Source organism: Felis catus, chromosome C1, assembly GCF_018350175.1.
Source record: "Felis catus isolate Fca126 chromosome C1, F.catus_Fca126_mat1.0, whole genome shotgun sequence".
Taxonomy (NCBI): Eukaryota; Metazoa; Chordata; class Mammalia; order Carnivora; family Felidae; genus Felis; species Felis catus.
This window is the reverse complement of record NC_058375.1, coordinates 214,526,554-214,548,911: the sequence shown is the minus strand read 5'-3', so window position 1 is coordinate 214,548,911 and position 22,358 is coordinate 214,526,554. Positions and strand designations below refer to the sequence as shown.

Here is a 22,358-nt window from a genome sequence, read left to right as displayed (position 1 = left end):
CTGGGCTGATGGCTCGGAGCCTGGAGCCTGTTTCCGATTCTGTGTCTCCCTCTCTCTCTGCCCCTCGCCCATTCATGCTCTGTCTCTCTCTGTCCCAAAAATAAATAAACGTTGAAAAAAAAATTAAAAAAAAAAAAAAAAAGAAACACAGGAAAGAGAGAAACAGGAACAACGTAGTACAGATGCATTCGGCAAAATCCAAACAGGACAAATGACCCAATTTCTCAACAAAGTGAAAGGAGAAAAGAAAGGGATATTAGCCAACTGCTCCGTGTCGACCCCATGTGAATCCTGTTTCGGACAAACACTCTGGGAAGGAAAGGTTCAACGCAATCAGGGAAATATTCTCAATGGGGCTTGCTTCAAAATAATCCCAGGAAGGAGTGGGTAGGAGTAGAGATGCAAGAAAATAAGTCAATCATCCATTGCGGTTGGAGGTGGGCGGTAAGTCCTTAGAGAGTTCCTTAGAGTTTTTGTCTACTTTAGTGTATGTTTGAAATTGCCCGTAATAAAAAGTTTAATTTTTATTGGGGTTAGTTTTTTGAAAGCTGATTTAAAAAAAAAAAAAAAAGAAATAGGCAGGAGCTGAGGTAAAGCAATCCTCCAGTCCTGTCCCACTCCTGCCCACGTGCCCCCTTCCAGAAGGTTGGGCAGAATCATCAGCTCTCACCGCTGGCCATGGTGGCCTGGGGGGCATTCACTGTAGAGTCCTTGCAGGCAGGAAAATGGCAAGTTTTGCTCCCTCCTAAGTGCCTAGCACACATCTGACAGACCAGAAGCACTCAATATTTGCAAACGACTAATGAAGATTGATGAATGAATGAATGCATGAATGCATGCAGTTTCCCCGGGCAGAGGTTTGTACCCGGGAACCTGAAGACGTGCCTGTGCAGACTGGTCCAGCAGTGGCCCAAGAACGGGCAGATTAAGGTTCTTGCAAAGCCAGGTTACAATGTCACCAGGATGGGAGCACCTGGGTGGCTCAGTCAGCGAAGTGCCTGACTTTGGCTCATGTCATGATCTCCTGGTTCGTGAGTTTGAGCCCCGCATCTGGATCTCTACCGAAAGCAAAGAGCCTGCTTCAGATCCTCTGTCCTCCTTTGTCTCTGCCTCTACCCCGCTGGTTCTCTCTCTCCCTCCCTCTCTCTCTCTCAAAAATAAATAAACTTAAAACAGACAAACAACAGCAACACAAACAACATCACCAGGATGGATAAATACTCCCTGCAGCTTCGGCAAAAAAATGCAACATCTCTAGCGCACAGGGATTTGCCTGCCCAGCTGCCTTTTGGAAATAACGCACTTTCCCACCTCCCCCAGCAAGAGAGGAGGCCCAACCGCCCTCAACACTAAAAATGCAAATAGAGCTTCATAATTAATTTCCTCTCTGGCTTCCCCCCACCCGGGCACTGGCTGAGGCCCCCCGGATTGCCCACCCAGTCAGTCTGTGGACCATAAACAAAGGACAGGAAAGCATTCAGAGGATCTCAGGCCACTTGGACATGGTGACGGAAGAGGTTTGAATTTTCGATCTCTGAAATTGTTTCTATTTTTACACCGTCTCAGAACAAATATAACTGTGACTTATGTTTCACAGTTTATGCAGCTAATTTCATATACTTCTGACAGCTATATCTTATTTTCAGCCGTTCTAAACTTTTTCCCCATTGGGAAGTTGAAGTTGCATATTCCCTACTTCCCCACAAGGCCTCCTTGACGTGGGCTGGGGGGACAAGTGGCCCTGGGTGGGGGCGGGGTTCGAGATGGGCGTGGTCCTCCCACTCCGGCCCCGCCCCCTTTCCCCGCCCCACCCAGAAGTGACAGGCTCAGGAACCATCCAGCAGCTCAGATCTTAAGGGGTCATGTGGACAGTTTGTTGGCCTTGCTGACCCCCTTAACTTTTAAAATAACAGTAATAATGGCCTTTGGGCTAGGCTTGGAGCATGGATTTTACCCACTCATAATTACATCTTCAGTGTTTTAAACTACTGACACCCTCCCACTTGTTAAATGGTCCACTGGGGTTAATTTTGCCTAATTTTGCTGATTCTGGTCCATCTCAGCTGTCATTCTTTTCATTTTTAAACTTCCTTACTTTGCCCTTGTATCTTCCTTCTAATTTTCTCTCTATTTTAATCACATTTTAAATGTTTTCCTTTAGTGTTTGACTTTTATAATGATTACCACTATTAAAATTCACGGCTTCTGAATTTTATGAATTTTAATGTCAAATCCCTTCTTTTCCTTTTATTTTACTTGTATCTTACCATTTACATTCCCTAAGCTTCTGGGGTTTTGTTGGCTTTAACTTATTGTTTTATTTCTGATTTCTTTTTAACTATAATCCTTCATATGCCCTTTTATTTTGTTTGCTTGACTGTTTATAACATTAACTTTTCAGCAACCTAATTTTGGTTCTTAAATTATTTTCTTGGTTCTCTCTACCCTTCATGCATAATGTTAATTATCCTGTTTGGTTTTTTTTTTTTTTTTTTTTTTTTTTTAGTCATGGTCTTGTATCTTACTGGTTGTGTTTTTTCCCAAATTCTTTTGAATTCTTAATTTGAAAATGTTTGTACCTTACGGGCTGGCTCTGGGGAGGATGTGGAAGCCTGGGTAGGGGACCTAGGAAGCCTGTTTCCCTAGGCCTCAAGACCTGACTTCGCTGACCTTCGGAGGCCCGAGAGGGTCCCCATACAGACAAGAGATCAGAGAAGCTCAGAGCAGAATTTGAGTCCTGGGTCACCTCACACCAGCATGTGGCTTTGGGTAAATAGATCCTCCCTCTCCCCATACCTCAGTCACCTCCTACTATAAAGGAGAAGAGCTGAGTGTGAATGCAGAAATACACAGACAGGACAGGCCAAGTGTGCAAGCACGTGGAAAACTGCCCCCCTGTACCCGGGACAGGTCACAGAAGAACAGACAGTGTGGTTTCATTTTTGCAAAATTCAAAACTCTGCCAAACTAAACAAGGTAGTCTGCCCCAAATGCAAAACCTGAATCTAATCACAGAAAACATCAGGAAAGTCCAAATCAAGAAACGTTCTACAAAAGAATTGGCCTGAAATCTTTGGTAAGTGTCAAGGTGAAACAAATTGAACAAAGACTTCCAGACTGAAAAAACCCAAAGAGGCCAGACACCTGAATGCAATGAGTAACCCTGGATTGGGTCGTTTTGCTATAAAGGACATTATTGGGACAATAGACAAAATTTGAATGGAGTCTGAACATTAGCTGGCCATAAAGTAGCAAAGCTGACTTCCCGATTTGGGTGTTTGTATTTTGGTTACATAGGAGCTTGTCTTTGGTTGTGGAAAACACACACTAAAAAGTGTTTGATAACAGTGGCTCATTAGGTCAGCAACTGACTCCCCATCGGTTCAGGAAAAGTACTCAAGACAAAGTTATTTGTATTATACACTTGGCCTTTGAAACACATGGATAGGGGTCGGGGCACTGACCTCCACACAGTCAAAACTTCACGTCTAACTTCTGACTCCCCCACAAAATTAACTACTAGTAGCCTACTATTGGTCTGAATCCCCAGTGATAACATAAATAGTTGATTAACATATTTTGTATGTGTACTATACCCTGTATTCTTATAATAAAGTGGACTAGAGAAAAGAAAATGTTACTAAGAAAAATCATAAAAGAAAATACACTTACATTATTAGCCCGTATAAAAAAAAAAATGCACATAGAAGTGGACCTACGAGGTTCAAACTCATGTTCAAGGATCAGCTGTACTTATAATGTTCTAGATTCTTTCAAACTATAAAAAAGATAATCGTTTAAATGTCTTGAGGGAACATAAAAAGCCACAGGGCTCTACATCTAGACTCCCCGGCTCGACTCTTTGTCCATCATTAACAAGGCAAGTTACTTAGTCATTCTTTCCCTTAGTTCACTCATCTTTAAATTGGAGATAATAATAACGCTTCGTTCATTATATGTGTTATGAAGGAAACAATAAGTTAATATCTACAGAGCACCAAGAACAATGATTGTTACGCAACATGGGTGTTACCTGTTATTACGTCTCACTCATTTGCACGTGCTGCACTCTACCCCTCCCCCAGCCCCGCCATGTTGCCTGCAGAATGCCGCTCATACTTCAGGCCTCAGCCTCTTCCAGAAAGCCTCCCCTAACCCACTGCCCCTCCCTCGAACTCCCTGCTTCAGGCTGCATTAGAAACTCCTCTCCTGAGCTCTCATAGCACCATGTAATACCCCCATCATATACCCTAATTTATGATTTCCCCACGACTTATTTGTCTATTAGATTAGATGATGACTAGTTCCAGGGCTGGGCTGGTATCTTTATTCACTGTCATACCCCAAGGCTTAAGACAGCCGAATAAACAAATGAATGAATGACCTAGAGTCGTGCCTCCCCTGTCAGAGAGTACAAATGAAGTGCCCATTTTTAAGTCATGGATGTTATTCTAGGGAGGACCCCATTCTAGGGAGCACCATTCACATTTTCAGCTATGTAAAAGGTAGCCTGGAGTTGAACAGTGCACAGCCTGAGCTACTGTGCACCCCAGTCCTGACCACAAATGAACAGTTGCCTTCATAGATGATCTGTTCTGTTATCCGTATATCAATAGGAAGGACGTATTATTTTTGTAGTCAGCTGCTCTAGAACAAAAATCATTCATTTTGGTAGATGTTTCATACATGCAGAGTGTAGAGATCCATTCATTTATATGTTCATTTCATGAGTATTTACTGAGCACCTTCACTCTTCTGAGTGCTGATTTCAACGTTTTGTTTTTTTTTTTTGTTTTTTTTTGGGGGGACAGAGACAGAGAGAGCGAGCATGAACGGGGGAGGGGCAGAGAGAGAGGGAGACACAGAATCGGAAACAGGCTCCAGGCTCTGAGCCATCAGCCCAGAGCCTGATGCGGGGCTCGAACTCACGGACCGCGAGATCGTGACCTGGCTGAAGTCAGACGCCTAACTGACTGCGCCACCCAGGCGCCCCCTGAGTGCTGATTTCTATCAGAAAACTCTTTATTTGGTGACTCAGGGGGATGTTTAGCAACCACTTCCAAAAGAAGCTTCCTGGAAGACTCCAGTGTCCTAAAACCCACGGTCCAGGGGCCCACTGTTGGGCCTTAGTTGTGTAGCTCTGATGCATTGTTGCTTGGAAAGGCTTCCAGCCTCAATTCCCTTAGTCATGCTCCATGGAGGAAACTGTGGCCTTGACTGCACATGTCCTGGAGCAAGCCCAGAGCTGCTCTTCTAGGGAAGACGATGGCTCTGGGCAGATCATCCCCAGCAGGGGACAGGGATACTGAGGATTTTGTCCCACTTCCTAATTTTCATGAAAGGATATCTGTCAGCCATCCTCTGGACTTATTTATTCATTCGTTCGTTTTGAGCATATCGGTTGTGTAGGAGTAGCTGTCTCAAATTTAAATTATCAATATCCGGGGGCACCTGGGTGACCCAGTCAGGGAAGCATCCAACTTTGCTTAAGCGTCCATGATCTCGTGGTTCACGAGTTCGAGCCTCACATTGGGCTCTGTGCTGACAGTTCAGAGCCCGGAGCCTGCTCCGGATTCTGTCTCCCTCTCTTTCTGCTCCTCCCCCTCTCATTCTCTCCCTCTCTCAAAAATAAAACATTAAAAAACAATTTTAATAAAGAAATAATCAATATCCAGAGGCAGATACATCAACCCCTTTACAAAGATAGGTTAATCAAAGCAATTAATTGTGTTTCTAAGACTTTCCAGCAAAAAGATGCCCAAGTAAAAAAAACGCAAACTCCCAAAATGTTATTTGGCAAATAAGACTATTTCTTATAATCTGTAATTAGAAGAACATAGTAATCACTGTGAGAGTAATCAATATCTCCATTGAAAGGGTACTAGATGCTCTGATAGGTCATCTTCCAAAAGTCCTAGAACTCCCCTGCTGATGGACAAAGAGGCGTTCAAGACAACAGAGTGAACGCCATTGACCAAAAACATGTCTGAAATTTAGAAGATTAACTCTACCCACAGCCTCGTGAGAAATACATGAAAAAAAAAATGCGTAGAAAACACGCAAAACAGCGCTTGCCACACAGTAGGTGCTTGGTAAATAAATGTTGGTTGGGGCGGGAAGAGCTCGAGTTTCCTCTGCAGTTCTTACATTAGCCTGATTCCCAGGTATCGTCCTTGGACTTCCCGTTCATGTTTCCGGGGTTCGGTAGCTTTACTCAGCCTTATTGTTCAAGAGCTGCCTTAACCACCGCACAGCGCGTGCACATCCCAGGTCCTTGTCTGAGGCTCGAGCCCCGTCCTGGCTCAACAGAGCCCTTCGAGGGTGCGGGGCAAGGCCTCACTCGGGATGAAGAGACACCTGGCATTTTGATCATCCGGGCTTTACCCCTGGGCTGCACCAGGCCCTCCCCCACAGGCATCGGTGCTTGGCAGCCAAACCTCCACGGACACTTTTTTCCATATCATGCCTCTGGCTTACTTTAAGGGAGGCTATAAAAAAGCTGCTGCTCCAAACTTCCTGTTACACCGACTTTAGCAATAGCAGCCTTCATACAGTATGAGAATCCACGGCCGCAATAATTTGTTCTGCCCAGAAATGATACACTGGGGTTTCCACTGCACTTAGGGAAGTGGGAGGAGTGGGGTGCAGGCTACAGAGAGAGAAAAGAGCAAGCCAATGAGCAGTGGGGCCCTGGGCACCCCGTTGGCAGGCCCGCCCTGAGAGGGAGTGTCAGATCTCCCCGTTTCCTTTCTTCTCTCTGACAAGGGTAATTAATTGGTGCTGTCGGCCTCTTAAATCCCGACACTGCCAGTCACGCGCCTCTAAAACCTCCAAATTAAGATCTTGACTCTGTGCAGTAGAATAATAATCTCAAACTCCACTTGGGCCAAGTTTAATTGTTATGCCAGGAGTCAGATCTTCCCCAGGTTGCAAAGTCACATGTCTGCCAAGAGCAGGCTGTCACCCTTGGGGGACAGAGACCTAAGAACCTGTGTGTGAGCAAAAGAAATGAGACGGCTGGACGGGGGGGTCAAGGGAGAAGAGCGAATCACAAGCGGCTCGTTTTATACAAAAAGTCTGCTCCGCCTGAAGGGCCACAGGAAGTGCCTGGGATGATGACCCACGACCTATGGAGAACCCGGCACTGCCGGCCCACCAGAGAGGCAGAAAGGACCCGCGAGCGTCAAACTCACAAAACGGGGGCAGCAACGCTAGCTGTCCTAGAACTTTACTGGCAAAGAGCTGAAGGAGGGTGTGGGAACCCACCTCCAAGATGGCCCCCAAGGACCCCAGCACCCAGTATTCACACCCTCCCACTGAGTGCGGCCTGGACGTCATGGCCATTTTTAACTGCCGGGCAGACATAATGGTTGTGAATGCAAGTCAAGGTCACAAAGGGCCGTGGGCATCGGTCTCTCCCTCTCAGGGCTCACTCACTCTGGGGAGGCCAGGTTCCATGTGGTGAGGACACGTAGCAGGCAGCCCAAGGAAAAGTCCATGTGGCGAGAAACCGAGGCTGCCGGCCAACAGCACATGGATGAGCTTGAAAGGGGAGCCTCCAGGCCTGGCCAGCAGCTGGACCGCAGCCTCGTGAGAGACCCTGAGCCAGAGCCACAGGCTTCCTGACCCTCAGAAGCTACATGAGAGAATGAACGTTGCTGTAAGCTGCAAAGTCCTGGGGCCGCTTGTTACCCAGCAGTAGATAACCCCTTTATCCGGAACATTCTAAAACCTGGGATAGAAGGTGAATTCGATGTAAACACATCAGATGCTGGCAGAAATGCTTAGCATCAAGTCCTTCTAAGTCCACCTGACTCTCTCCTGTTCCCCATGCCTGAGGGTTGCCCTGTCCCCCAACACACACACATGCCATACAGCCCTTAGCAATGACTGTTGCCAAAGTATAAAACTCCATCTTCCTTGTCACAATGGGGACAAACCCCAAGGGGCAGTTATGCTCTGGAGCCCCTGTGGGGCAGCTGGGACCAGGGCTCTGCCTGAAACCACTTCCTTGCTTGGCACTCTCCTCTCCCTGGTTTGCTTCCCCTCTCCCCCTGCACTTTCCCCGGAGCTCTTCCTTAATGAATCATCTGCACCAGTCTTTCCCTCCAGGGAACCTGACCTAAGATACCCCATGTGAAAAATGAACATTAAAAACACCGCATCTTACTGGGGCACCCGGGTGGCTCAGTCAGTTAAGCATCTGACTCTTTTGGCTCAGGTGATGATCTCAGAGTCCTGAGATCCAGCCTTGAGTTGGGCTCCACGCTAAGCAGGGAGCCTGCTTAAGAGTCTCTCTCTTTTCTTCTCTCCACCCCTCCCCTGCTCACTCTCACTTTCTCTAAAAAATAAACATAATTCATTTTTAAAAATCACATCTTACTGAAATTTCCCCTTCAGGTTATCAGATTCTTAAAGACATTCTTCCATTCCCATAATTCATTTAGATAGCTTTTAAACAAAGAAACTGTAAGTTCACAGCTTTAAATACAGTAAAACCCTGGATTGCGAGTAACTCATTCTGCGAGCGTCCCACAAGACGAGCAAACATCTCCGATAAATTTTAACTTGATAAACAAGCGATGTCTTGCAACACAAGCAGTACGTGATGTCAAACATCACATGATCACAACTGAGTCAACAGTTCTTAAAATTCGCTTTGATATACGAGTGCTTTGGATTACAAGCATGTTTCCGGAATGAATTATGCTCACAAACCAAGGTTTTACTTGGATGTAATTTACCCAGAAGTTTTCCAAAAATTATTTACTAGGCCTTTGTTACGTGAAAGACAATAAAACAAATCCTTCAGAGACTACAAAGATGAAATAACATGTCCTCAAAAGAGGAGTCTTTTCAGAAAGCGTCGGTGTAACCTTATCGGTATTTTCTTGTGCAATGTTTTGGGGTTTCCACGTAACGATCATTCAAGTCAGCAACAGCCAGCCGCACACGCGTTGGGTGCCACAGTGGGTGCTGAGGCCCGACTGTCTACAAGGGCTTTGTGGGCAGTGGATCCTCAACAGTCACTTGTGGAATAAATAAATTACTAAACAGTTGGCAGTTGACATAAATTTGTCAGCTGTTCTGCCTTGCATTTTTTTTTCGAAAGCATGTGGTGAAATCTATCATATGTTAGTGAGAAAAAGACTGACCCGGCAGACAAGGCGAGTCTGGTTTTGATGGTGACAGGTTCAGATCCAACTGTCTCAGACAGAGGAAGGGGGACAGGCAGTGGCCAGGGGATCTCCTGCAGGTGACCAGATGTCTCAGCAACTAGTCAGGACTGAAGAGCCTCCCCTGAGCCTCACCCCTTACAGATTTCTTCTATAAAATCATGACACGACTGTCTTGCCTGCCCAAAGGCAGGTGCTGGCCCCAAAGACATGGTGAGGTTCCTCTCTGCCCTCCAGACCCTCATCTCCAGGCCCAGCACCCCTGCCCACATTCCAGGAGGAGGGAAGAACCAGGACTCCTGGGGGGGCCAAGGAGGGTGGCTACAGGGCTCACCCCACCACCCTCCACTCAACATCCTCTGATTCTTGATCTTTCCTACAAAATGAGCCGGTTCTGTTGTTGTTTTTTTTTTTTTTTAAAGCTCATATAAACAACATGGCACACTGTATTTGAAATCAGTTAGGCAAGGAAGGGGCACCTGGGTGGCTCAGTTGGTTAAGCGTCCGACTTCGGCTCAGATCACGATCTCGTGGCCTGTGAGCTTGAGCCCTGTGTTGGGTTCTGTGCTGGCAGCTCAGAGCCTGGAGCCTGCTTCGGATTCTGTGTCTCCCTCTCACTGCCCCTTCCCTGCCTGTGCTCTCTGTCTCAAAAATAAATAAAAAACATTAAAAAAAATTTTTTTAACCAGTTAGGCAAACACGCACATCCTAAACTTAAACCAAGCATTGGGGTGCCTGGGTGGCTCAGTCAGTTAAGCTTCGGACCCTTGACTGCAGCTCAGATAATGATCTCACTGTTCATGAGTTTGAGCCCTGAGTCAGGCTCTGTCCCAACAGTGCAGAGCCTGCCTGGGATTCTCTCTCTCTCTCCCTCTCTCTCACTGCCGATCATTCTCCCTCTCTCTAAATAAGTAAATAAATAAATAAACTTAAAAAAAGAAAAACAAGCCAAAGACATGAAAAGATTATTCACAAAAGAATGAGGCAAAACAATCAAAAAACCAAAAACAACAAACAAAAAAAATTTTTATTAGTAAAGAAAGAAATGTAAAATAGGATAATATATCATTTTTCATGTATCAAATTGGTGAATGGTTTAAAATTCTAATACTGGGTCACCTGGGTGGCTCAGTTGGTTTAAGCGTCTGACTTTGGCTCAGGTCATGATCTCACTGCTCGGGGGTTTGAGCCCCATGTTGGGCTCTGTGCTGACGGCTCAGAGCCTGGAGACTCCTTCGGATTCTGTGTCTCCCTCTCTCTCTTCCCGCCCCCCACTCATGCTGTCTCTCTCTCACTCTCTCTCAAAAATGAATAAACATTTTTAAAAAAGTTTTTTAATTCTAATACTATTAGAAAGAATGCAGAGAGAGATACTGGTTGGGCAGAAAGCAGTAAAACCTTTCGTAATTTCATAATATATGTGAAAAGCAGAAAAATGCTCTTAATCTTTGACCAAAAGTCTATCCTGAAAAAAATCATCAGACATCAGACAAAGACGTTTATCACTGAGTTATTTACACTTCATTTCATCAGATGGGTGTTTACTGGCCATTTACTATGATCCAGGCTTTGCTCTAGGTACACGGGGTTTATATACCATGGGCCTTGGCACCCCAGAGCCCCCAAGTCCGGCAAGGTGACTGGCAAATTCCATTTCACTCCCTTGGCCTTTATACCATCCTGAACTCAATATTCTATACCTTACATCTGACTACATTTAAACTTGATCATTAATACATTTCTTTAAAACAAATGTGCTATTTCTCTTAATATTCTTTCCTTTCTCCCAACTTTTATGAAGAAAAAATTAAACATACAGAATAAATGAGAGAATAATACAATGACCTCCTACACACCCTCAGCCCAGATTCAAAAAACTAGCACCCTGCGTATTTGTACTTTCTCTCTGTTTGCACTAGACCATATGAATGTAAATTGCAGGCATCGTAACAGTTCACACTTGAATATCCAAAGTACGACTTTTTTTTTTTTAATGTTTATTTTTGGGAGAGAGAGAGAGCCACACAAGCAGGGGAGGGGCAGACAGAGAGGAAGGCAAAGGGCTCTGTGCTGACGGCAGAGATCCTGACGTGGGGCTTGAACTCACAGGCCGTGAGATCATGACCTGAGCTGAAGCCGGAGCCTTAACGGACTGAGCCGCCCAGCTGCCCTCTAGAGTTACAACTTCTAAGAATAAGGCTGTTCTTGTACAGATTCAGAATGTCATTATCACACATAAGAAAATCCACAATCTCTCCATAGTCTATCTAATGTCCAATCTATATTCAAATTTCTCCTGATTGTCCCCCAAATGCCTTTCAAGCTGGGATTTGTGAATCAAGAATGTCACCAAGTTTCAAGGACTGCATTTGGCAGCTTGCTCTCTTTAGACTGCTGTAACCTAGAACATCTCCCCTTTGGTTTACCGTGACTGACCTTTTGAGAATCCAGGGTTGTTGACTGTGGTATGGCCCCCACTATGGATTTGTCTCACTGCCTCCTCGTGCAGTGTTTTGACTTGTTCCTTTACTGCCCGTCTTTTCTTTAAATGGGAAGTTAGGCCTAGATGCTTAATTAGATTCAGTTTACCCATTTTTAGCAAGAATGCATCCAGGTGATGTGTACTTCAAGTTGCATCTTATCAGGAAGCACTAAAGTCAGCTGGCCTACTATTCCTGGTGCTAAATTTGGTCATTTAGTTAACTGGAAGCTGCCAGATTGTTCAGAAGTAAAGGCACAAGTTTTTCCTTTCACAACTACTAAGTTATCCACAGAGACCGTTTGAAACCACATAAATATCTTCTTCCTATTAACCTTTAACTCAGTGGCTTTTAACATCCATTAATAATCCTTCCTGAGTTAACCATTACATTGAGAATTGCAAAATGGGAATGTTCTGGTGTTCCTTCTATTTATATTAGTTGATATTCTTCTATCAAGAAAACTCCTCCTTTGTTGTTTGATTTGCTTTGTTTTTTGAGTATCAGTATGATTCACAGTGGGTTTGTTTTCAGTCTGTCTTTTTTTTTTTTTAGTTGTCTATTTTCTTTAATGTTTTTTTTTTTTTTTTTAATTTTTTTTTTTTTCAACGTTTATTTATTTTTGGGACAGAGAGAGACAGAGCATGAACGGGGGAGGGGCAGAGAGAGAGGGAGACACAGAATCGGAAACAGGCTCCAGGCTCCGAGCCATCAGCCCAGAGCCCGACGCGGGGCTCGAACTCACGGACCGCGAGATCGTGACCTGGCTGAAGTCGGACGCTTAACCGACTGCGCCACCCAGGCGCCCCTCTTTAATGTTTTTAAAAGTTTTTATTTACTTCAGAGAGAGAGAGTGACAACGAGCAGGGGAGAGACAGACAGAGGGGGACAGAGGATCCGAAGCAGACTCTGGGCTGTTGGCACAGAGCCTGACGTGGGGCTCAAACCCACAAACATGAGATCATGACCTGAGCCGAGATCAGGAGTCAGACGCTTAACCCAGTCACCCGGGCGCCCCACTTTCTTATACTTTCTATGTTCTAAACCTGCAGCCGGCCATTTCTCCAGAGTCCTAGCTCCTGTTAGTGAAAATAGTATTTAGAAACCAACATCTGGGGGCTGTCTGTTGCTAGCACTGCTTTTCAGTGCACACGGCTAGGAAACGTGTGTGCACACCTGCACGCACATATGGATCCCTTCCGTTCCCATTCAACACACAGCGCTCCTCCTTACTCTCGGTTCATGTTTGCATCTCCCTTTTCTACAAGTCAGGACGCTGGTTCTCAACATCAGTATACTGTGGGATATTTCCTTAGTCTACAGTTACAGAATTTCACGATTTCTCTGTGCCATCACCTGCAACAAGCCCACCATACTCATTTCCTAGGGCTGCGGTAAGAAAGTCCCACAGACAGAGTGGCTTAAAAACAATAGAAATTTGTTCTCTCTCAGTTCTGGAGATGAGAAGTCCAAAGTCGAAGCAACGGCAAGGCCATGCTCCCTCCGAGGGCTGTAGGGGAGAGTCAGTAAGTCTCTTTCCTAGTGTTTGTGGGTTGCAGGCAACGCTTGACTTTCCTTAGCTTAGTAGATGCATCATTCCACATTTAAAATTTTTTTTTTTTTTTAAAGGGGGAGGCTCCTGGGTGACTCAGAAGGTTAAGCATCTGACTTCAGCTCAGGTCATGATCTCACGATTTGAGAGTTCGAGCCCTGCGTTGGGCTCTGTGCTGACAGCTCAGAGCCTGGAGCCTGCTTCAGAATCTGTGTCTCCCTCTCTCTCTGTCCCTTCCCCGCTGACTCTCTGTCTCTCTCTCTCTTTCAAAAATAAACAAACATTTAAAAAAAATTTTTTTTAATAGATGAATCATTTCAACCTCTGCCAACATATTCACAGGGCAATCTCCTGTCTGTGCATTTCTGTGTCCAAATTTCTCTCTTCTTACAAAGATACCCATTATTGGACATCTAGTATGACATCTTCTGAACTCCGTTACATCTGCAAAAACCCTATTTCCAAGTCCCATCACCTTCATGGGTATCAGGGGCTAAGATTTCAGCACCTCTTTTCAGGGGACACAGCTCAGCCCACACCACCTCCTAAGTAAAGTTTAAGATTTCTTTGCTTTTTTAGTCCCAGAATAGATCTCAGTAATGGTATAACATATGATACTCAGAAATTCCTTAAATTAATTTTTTTCTGTTATCAATTTGATAATTACTTAGATTCATTTATTTCTTTTTTCAATGCTAGACTGTTTTTTCTGCACATGTTCAGTTTTTTCTTTATTATTGAATTCTTATGTATTGAATAGGTAAACCATCTCCATGGTTCACAAGTCAAAACTATGGGAAAAGGTATGCTCAGTAGTCTTACCCTCGACCCCACCTCTGGAAGTAACCAATTTACTAGTTTCTCTGTTTTCCTTCCTGGGATTCTTACTTGAGATTTAAAACAAAACAAAAACAAAAAACAAAAAAAAACAAAAAAAAAAACTGTGCATGTGTACCTGGGTAACTTCCCCCTTTCTTTAGTTCACATACTACATACGCTTTTTCACACCTTGCTTGTTTCACACAATGCTGGAAATCACGCATGTCCATTCAGAAATGCCTTCCTGCATAGTACCAATGCTGCATAGTACCCCACTGGGTGACTACCTCATAATGTGTTAACCCAGGCTCCTGGATATGGAGGTTGTTTCCAACATGTTGCTATAACAAATAATGCCACGGTGAATGACTTTGCGCATATCTTGTTTCGTATTTCAGGGTAAATTCTTAGAAATTGCTGGAGCACAGGGCAAGTGCGCATTGTCTCCATAAGCCTGGGCTGCTATAACAGAATAGCATTGTATAGAACATTTCATTTCACAGTTCTGGAAGCTGGGAAATCCAAAACCAAGGCAAGGGATCTCTCTGTGGTGTCTTTCATAAAGACACCAATCTCATTCATGAGGACTCCGCCGCCATGACCTGATCAGCTCCCAAAGGCCCCACCTCCAAATGCCAACACCTCAGGGTTAGGATTTCAGCATATGAACTGGGGGGAGACGAACAGTCAGTCCGCTGCACATATGTGCTTTTGCCAGTTACAGGCAAATTCCCTTCCGTGTGAGGTTGGACAGTTTTGCTCTCCCATCAGCAACATATATGAGTGCATGTTTTCCCTGAAGATGTTCAGTTTGATAATAAAGTGGGTTTCAATCCAGAAAGCTTAGAGCCCTTCACCTTTAAGACAGGTGCATAATCGATGGAGAGTCACAGCAGGTAAAGTGCTGAAAATGAGGGCCTGGGGTTGAGGAAGGGACATTGTGTAGTCTAAGGTGTTTTCAAGGGGAAGGAATTTTTCCGTTCCGTGCTGTCATTTCTCTGACTCACTGTGTCAAGGAAGCTCTCCTCTCTCCTGGTAAGAATCCATCACTTCTAAGCAAAAACACTCAACTGATGACAGGTTACAGTCTCTTTCTTTTTTAAGAACAAATGCTAATTTCAAACAGAAGAATGTATTTCTGGGGAGCTTAAGACCCTCCTCTGAGACCCCCTACAAAAGATCCTCATGGTTAAGAAGAAAAGAGAGACCTATTAAGGACTGTCTTTTTATCCGGAGCCTAATAGAGCAACAGGCCGAGAGATCCCGCTGACTCTGACAAATAAAAGCTACTCCAGGCTGAACAACATTTTAGAAAGAGCAATAATTTAGCATGCAATCTTCACTGCCCGGAAAAAATGAGACAGGGTTTAAAATTAGGAAAAGAAGCATCAACTGGTCTGCTTGGCGGAGGGGTAAACAATAAATAGGTAAAGAAGCAAAAGTGAAATTTCACTTCTTTGCTGGTAAACTGATCCCCACCGCCCTACACACAACACACACCTGCCCCAGGTAATAATGGTCCTCCAGCTAAAGGTGCACTGAACTTTCTAGGGAGCAGCAAGGAAAGGTTTGTATTTAGCGGGTAAAGGACAAGGGTCCATGAGGTGTTTCTAAGACTATAACTTACCCATCATGCACTGGGATGATACCAATAGCATGTCTGTGTGCTCTCCAGCCTCCCCCAACTCTGGCTCCATTCAGCAAACATGTCCAGAGCCTCCAGCATGTACAAGGTCTCTGCCCGCACAGTAAAGGAGGTGACATCAATCAGGCTGAGTCCTGTCTCCTTGCACCGTCCCACAGGACAGAGAATTAATTCTCCAAGAAAGTAATCAAGCTTTAAGAGAAGCCTTAGTGAAGTGCTACAGGAGATCCTGAGAGTGAGTGAAAACAGACAGCAATGGGATGGGATGGAAGGTGGGCTTCCCGGAGGAGGAGGCATCTGAAGCAGCACAAGTGGGATGTAGCCCCGCAGCCAGGCAGGGGAGGGCTGTGGCATTAGAAAGAACTGCCTTTGACAGGAGGCAGTAATTTCTCTGATGACTCCTTTATGACATCATGACTTCAATTAAAAAGGCAGAAAAAGCAACCTGGTTAGAAGTCATACTTGTGGAATTATAGAAGGAAAAGGGGAATTTCTGGGAAGGGGACTATTTTTATAACCAGGCAAATTACACTATCAGGTAAGAGCTTTAGTTTTAGAGATGCCGGGATGTAATCTACTGTAAGATCTGAATTCACGGTTCCTTGGAAACTGACGAGCTTTTTACAAGATTTATGTAATGAATTGAGGTGTTTCTCTGCCCCCAAGTAAATCTAGAGAATGCCAAACGGCTCAGCCCCCTTTTTCAAGGTCATCAGGATTCCCTATGGTTACACGAACACTTTAAACTCATGCTCTAAATTTATGCACATTAAGATATTGATGTTGTTTTTGAAAGTAACTTTTTCCCCCTTGTTACATAAGTGACACATTTATTGCAGAAAAAAAAATTTTAAGCACATGGATAAAAAGGAAAATTCCCTCAGAATCCAACCAACTACAAGTACTGTGAAATGTTCTCGTTGATCATTCTTCCAGCCCTCTCACGAATACAAATGTATGCCTAAAGTTTCATGTATTGAAGTCTGTTTATAAACAAATAAGATCATACTACCATCCAGAACCTGCCTTCCATTCAATGTATTACGGACATCTTTCCAGATTATGAAATATTTTCTACATCATTTTTAATGATATTCCATTTTAGAGCTGTGTCATAATTTAAAGAGCCGATCTCCTGTTACTGGACATTTAGGTTGCTCCAAACATTTCCCTAATAAAAATAACACTATGGTAAACATTCTTATAGCCGTTTTTCTCACACAGATTCTTACAGTTTATTAGGATGTATTCCTAGAAATAGAACCTCTTTGCCAAAGAGTAGGAACATTTGCAGGTTTATGATATGGGTTGCCAGGGTGCCCTCTAGAAAGGTTGAATTCACACTCTCACCCCCAGACGCAAATGACAGTCTCCAAGCCTTGGCTAACACTGGCTGTTCATTTTAAAACACTTTCACCGCTGTGTCTCCGATCTGCTCTTGAAAAATCGTGCTTCCTCTTTACGATAGCTAATGTTTGGTGCTGATATGTATGCCGTGGTGGCCAGTTCCCTTATTAGAGTCCTCAAAATAGAAATATCAAAAGTAGTAAAACCTTTGAATTTCTGGGGGGGGGGGGGGAGGAGGTGTTTCTGTCAACATTATGATGGGCAGTTAAAACCCGGAATGGGGCACTTTGTCTGACAGCACATCTCATTCTTGTCTCTAATACCTTTCGTAAGGTGATGGGTCTCCACTTAACACCTATTGGCCTTTTTATGAGATTCTAAATCCTTCCGCTTACTCCTGGTGACTCCACAAGAAACGTTGTTTCTCCTGGATATTAAGGGTGAGGTGAATTTGTTTCCGTAGAAAATGAAAAGTGACCCCACCACACACTTCTTGTTACGAAAAGTACTTCTTTAAAATCTAGTTATTTGCGATTTTCAAGGAACAATATCTGAACAATTGCTAGTTATTAATTTTGTTAACTACACGCCATTCCTTCAAGTCTGCTTTGCTTATGAATGGACATCGTTTCCTTTCTCATTTCACACCTATACAATTTTGCTACATTTGGCTAATGGTTAAGGCAATAGGCAATAAATTGTTTTTTTAATTTTTTTTAACGTTTATTTATTTTTGAGACAGAGAGAGACAGAGCATGAACGGGGGAGGGGCAGAGAGAGAGGGAGACACAGAATCGGAAACAGGCTCCAGGCTCCGAGCCATCAGCCCAGAGCCCGACGCGGGGCTCGAACTCACGGACCGCGAGATCGTGACCTGGCTGAAGTCAGACGCTTAACCGACTGCGCCACCCAGGCGCCCCTACATTTTCTAATAGTGAATGTATTTTAGTGCTAAATGTTGGCTTCCTAAGTAGTAGTAACAGTAGTAGCAATAATAATAATAATAATAATAATGATAATGATAATTTCTCTTTGTAAAGTACATATAGGACCCACCATATGTAAGACTAAATTAGATCTAACTATATAGTGTATAAAGTAATTTAAAATGAATAAACTTAAGCAAAGGAAGTGGGATATTAATTCCTTTACAGTTTGAGTTTCAACCAAGAGTGTATAAACCCCCATGGCCACAGCCTAAAATGTAAATTATGTGTATTGAGGCAATTCCTTATTTACTCTAAATTTCATCCTCAAAATACCCTGCAAATGACAGTGTTTTTCCTTAGATTGCCCTTCTTTCAAGATGCTCCTAATGGTCAAAAGTCCGTGACATCACCCGCAGCCAAAATTCTTGGGCCCTATGTGTCCCAGCCTCCTCGGTTGGGAATATTCCAAAGAAATCCATAGCCCAGGCCTTCCATCATTTTCCACCGTTTCAGATAAACACACAGCATGACAGCTTCTTGTCCGTGAGTCATTTTGCGGAGCCAGTTTTGAGAAAGACATTTCTATCAAGGCCATACAACTGTCTGCACCTCATAATCGAAGAGAAGGCCACCATTTCCCCAGCCTTTTAAGGACACCATAAGGACACATAAACCACCAAAATGCTTTGGAAATTCCAGCGTTTCACTAGCCGCGCAACCTCACCCAGGCTGCCTCTCACAGCTGGAAGCAGAGCGAAGCTTGGCCACGTATTTTTGATTCTGAAAACGTAATTCAGCAGGACAGTATCAATCTCCAGCAAGCAAGCCCAACAACCTCAATCACTGAAACCTATCCAACGTGGGCATATCTCCTGAAGCCAGACGGAGATTCCTGTGTATCTCTTTGTCCCTCTGAGCTTTTCCCTATTTAACCAAAACGATAATAACTGTCCACCACGGCAACCATACCAGAAAAGAAGATGAACAAACACAAAATATTCCTCACGTTACCAAAACAGTGAATCTGGTTTAAAACGAGGTTTGGGTTGGGGTTTTTTTTTTTTTGACTCCCCAAAACAGGTCACAGCTACCTGCCCCAAACTTGAGGCAGCTGCCCCAGAAGCCTGCTAGTTCCCAAAGAGATCAGTTAAAGAAATCTTCATTGACCAAAGAAGGCCAAGATGCCCCAGCAAGGGAACGCCAATGCTGCATTCAGTAACTGTAGGAGAGAGACTGAAAAGAACACATCGGTGTAACACCTACCGACTTCCCCCGTATTTGCCTATTCACCAACTATTTCCTGATGCCTCCTGGATGTGCTGGATGCTGGGGACGCAAAGATAAATGACACCTTCATAGCTTCCCCCCAAATCTCAGGTTCACTGGGAAGAGATACCACACAAGTGGGTAATAACAGAGCAGGACTAACAGAGCAAAAGGCAGGCTCGGGAGCTCTCAGGGGTGACCCAGCTTTCATCTGGGCAGCCCCAGCCTGGACTCTACATTAACTTCACTGGCCACGAATGACCAACAAGGTACTGGGGAGTCACTGAAGGTAACAGATGTGTGGGATCAGATATGTCCGGGGAAAACTACCCCGGCCACTGTGCTTAGCGCACACTGAGGGGGAGAATAAGGCATCATGGAGAGGAAGCCTGTGAAGGGAACACGGCCACCATACTCTAAATCAAATTAGAGGCTTGTGATGTGTGCGGACAACTTACAAGTCCGCCCTCACTTATGACACCAACTGCAGAAGCTGAGAGTCCCCAAGACCCCCCCTCAGGTTCAAAAATTCAGTAGAAGGACTCAGGACTCTCTGAGAGCTATTATACTCGCAGTGATGGCTTATTCAGTGCAAGGCTACAGATTTGAATCAGCCAAGGGCAGAGATGCATGGACAGGGCCCAGAAAAGTTCTACTTGGAATTCCAAGTGTCTACGGAGCTATGGACAGTGCTACCACTCCCTGGCAGCAATGTGTGACAGTCGGGAAGGCTTACCTGAGCCTTAGTGTCCAGAGTGTTTAAAGGGGCTCCATCACCTGGAACAGGCTGGCCACACAGTCCTCAGCCTCTCTGGAGATTGAGCTATTATCACACAGTCCAAGGTCCCCACCTTATCTGCTCCCAGGTCTCCAGGCAAGCAGAGACACTCCTATCAGACGTCACATTCCCACATTCCGGTGGCTCAGAGATCACCTGCCTGGAGCCGAAGACAAAGGCTAAACCTCTCTTTGTGTAAGATTAACTCTTTACTACAGAGGGTTGCACTGCAGGAGAGAGGTACGTCTTGTCCTTTTCCTAACTTTCTCCCTGAATTTTGGGGGGCCATTTAACCTCGAGGCAGTGGCCCCTTGTGGATGGACTGTCGGGGCTACCTAGGTGGTTTCAATGTGTTGATTTTCAAAGCAACTAAAAAGCCTTTTGAGAGTGACAAAAATAAACTACAGTTCATTCATGGCGTTAGAAGACACAGGTCATTAAACACTATCAAGCACTTGTTTCTAGATATTTCCAACGTTTATGTAAGGATTAGCCTCTTACTACCAAAAAAAAAAAAAAAAAAAAAAAAAACCAAGTCATTTTCCTACTAGATTTAAAAATACAAATGTGTCTGGGGCGCCTGGGTGGCGCAGTCGGTTAAGCGTCCGACTTCAGCCAGGTCACGATCTTGCGGTCCGTGGGTTCGAGCCCCGCGTCAGGCTCTGGGCTGATGGCTCAGAGCCTGGAGCCTGTTTCCGATTCTGTGTCTCCCTCTCTCTCTGCCCCTCGCCCGTTCATGCTCTGTCTCTCTCTGTCCCAAAAATAAATAAACGTTGAAAAAAAAATAAAAAAAAAAATACAAATGTGTCTTAACATTTGAGAGACTGGTGACATACACGTGACCCTAAAAAACACTTAGCATAAGCGAATAGAAATGTACAGTTCCTTTGTCCCACACAGCACAGCATACTTACTAGCAAATACTTCAAAAGTCTGCCGTTAGCCAGCTGTGTGATCTTGGGCCTGTCATTTTAAGCCCCTGGTTGGGCTTCGTTTTCTGTAAAACAAAAGTATCGGATCAGATTATTTCTAGATTTTCTCTGGTTCTCCCTTTTCTCCTTCAGAATAAAGTAACCTTTTGTAAATACAAGTGAGGGCCCTTCAAGGCTGAGCTTGCTACATAAATAAGAATCCACCTTGTTTCCAATATTTAACTTTTATAACCCAAAGGAAGAAATACACAACCTTTAGGTTAAATATATACAATAACTGAATATTTTTCAAAACATACCATTCGTTCCTTAGCAAATCGTATGCGGCACCTACCACGTACTAACCAGGTATAGATATTTGAAATATTTATCCGTATCTTGTGAACGATCCTGAGCAGATGTTGGTTAAATGGAGATTTTAGTAAGAGCCTGTTAAGCACCAAACACGACAGGAAGGAGAACACACAGCCTTTAGCTTCAAGTTATATGCCTTCAGAACTCAATGACTTTCTAAACCGATTTTATAATTAGGAGGATATTTTTAGCTTCTTTTTCAATTGGAAGGTTTTATTATGCTCATCTTAATATATGTAATTTCACCTGAGTATTTTCTGATTTTGAAAAAAATGAATCTTTTCCCCTTGGTGAAGCAAAGTATGATGGGAGCAGCTTCCACAGAGCGCTACATCTTTAAGGGCCGGTGAGGCCATCCTGACTGCCGGTCCCAGTGATGCCCATACACTGTTCTTCCTTGGGCCCTGATGGAAGATGAGTAGGACACACCAAGGTGCTCGCCCTGCAGGAGGCAGGAACCCATCCATGGCTTAGTGTAAGGATGGCCCTATTCACAGAGAATTCTAGTGCCAGGTAATGCTGCTGCAGGGGAAAGGGCCTGGTGGGGAAGCCCCAGTGTGCCTCCACCTGCGAGAGTGAGGACTTTACTAGGGGAACAGAGTTCCAGCAGAGGGAACAGCACTTGCAAAGCTCAGAGCCCGGACGAGCGTGTGGGGAAGCCAAAGCCTCAGAGATGCCGGCAAGGGCAGGGGCCCCGAGGAAGCAGGCAAGGAGAAGGAGGCTGGTGACGAGCCTGTTACAGCGCCAGGAAGCTGGTGGCCCTGGGACTCCAACACAGGTGTTTAAGCAGGGAAGGGGCCAAAGCAGATCCATAATTTAGAAAAGGGACAGAGACAGGGATGGACTGGGGAGAGGTCCAAATGCAGGGGGTGCGGGGTGCGTCCTGCCTTGAAGCACTTCAGGGATCCAGGGGGCTCAGTGAGGCACTGACACCTGGAGTGATACGAAGAAGGCTGAGGCCGGCTCTCACCTTGGGCCTGGTGCCCTGGTTGGCTGCTGGGGGCGGTGGGGACATGTGAGTGCACTGGTGGAATGATTAAGAGGCATCCCGGTGCAAAGGGCCAGAGAGCAGACGAAAAT

General features: G+C 44.7%; 1 protein-coding gene across 4 annotated transcripts in view; it reads right to left on the bottom strand.

The window, feature by feature from the left end:
- NEU2 (neuraminidase 2) overlaps window positions 1–22,358 on the bottom strand; it is a 91,494-nt gene that overhangs the window by 67,850 nt on the left and 1,286 nt on the right. For 2 of the 4 annotated variants that reach the window (XM_023259814.2, XM_023259815.2), the window contains exon 2: window positions 20,907–20,989. The gene's annotated coding sequence lies outside the window, so the exon portion shown is untranslated. Of the gene's footprint in view, window positions 1–19,950; window positions 20,501–20,906; window positions 20,990–22,358 lie in introns of those variants that run through there. The other 2 variants (XM_019838893.3, XM_019838899.3) reach the window with 1 other exon arrangement.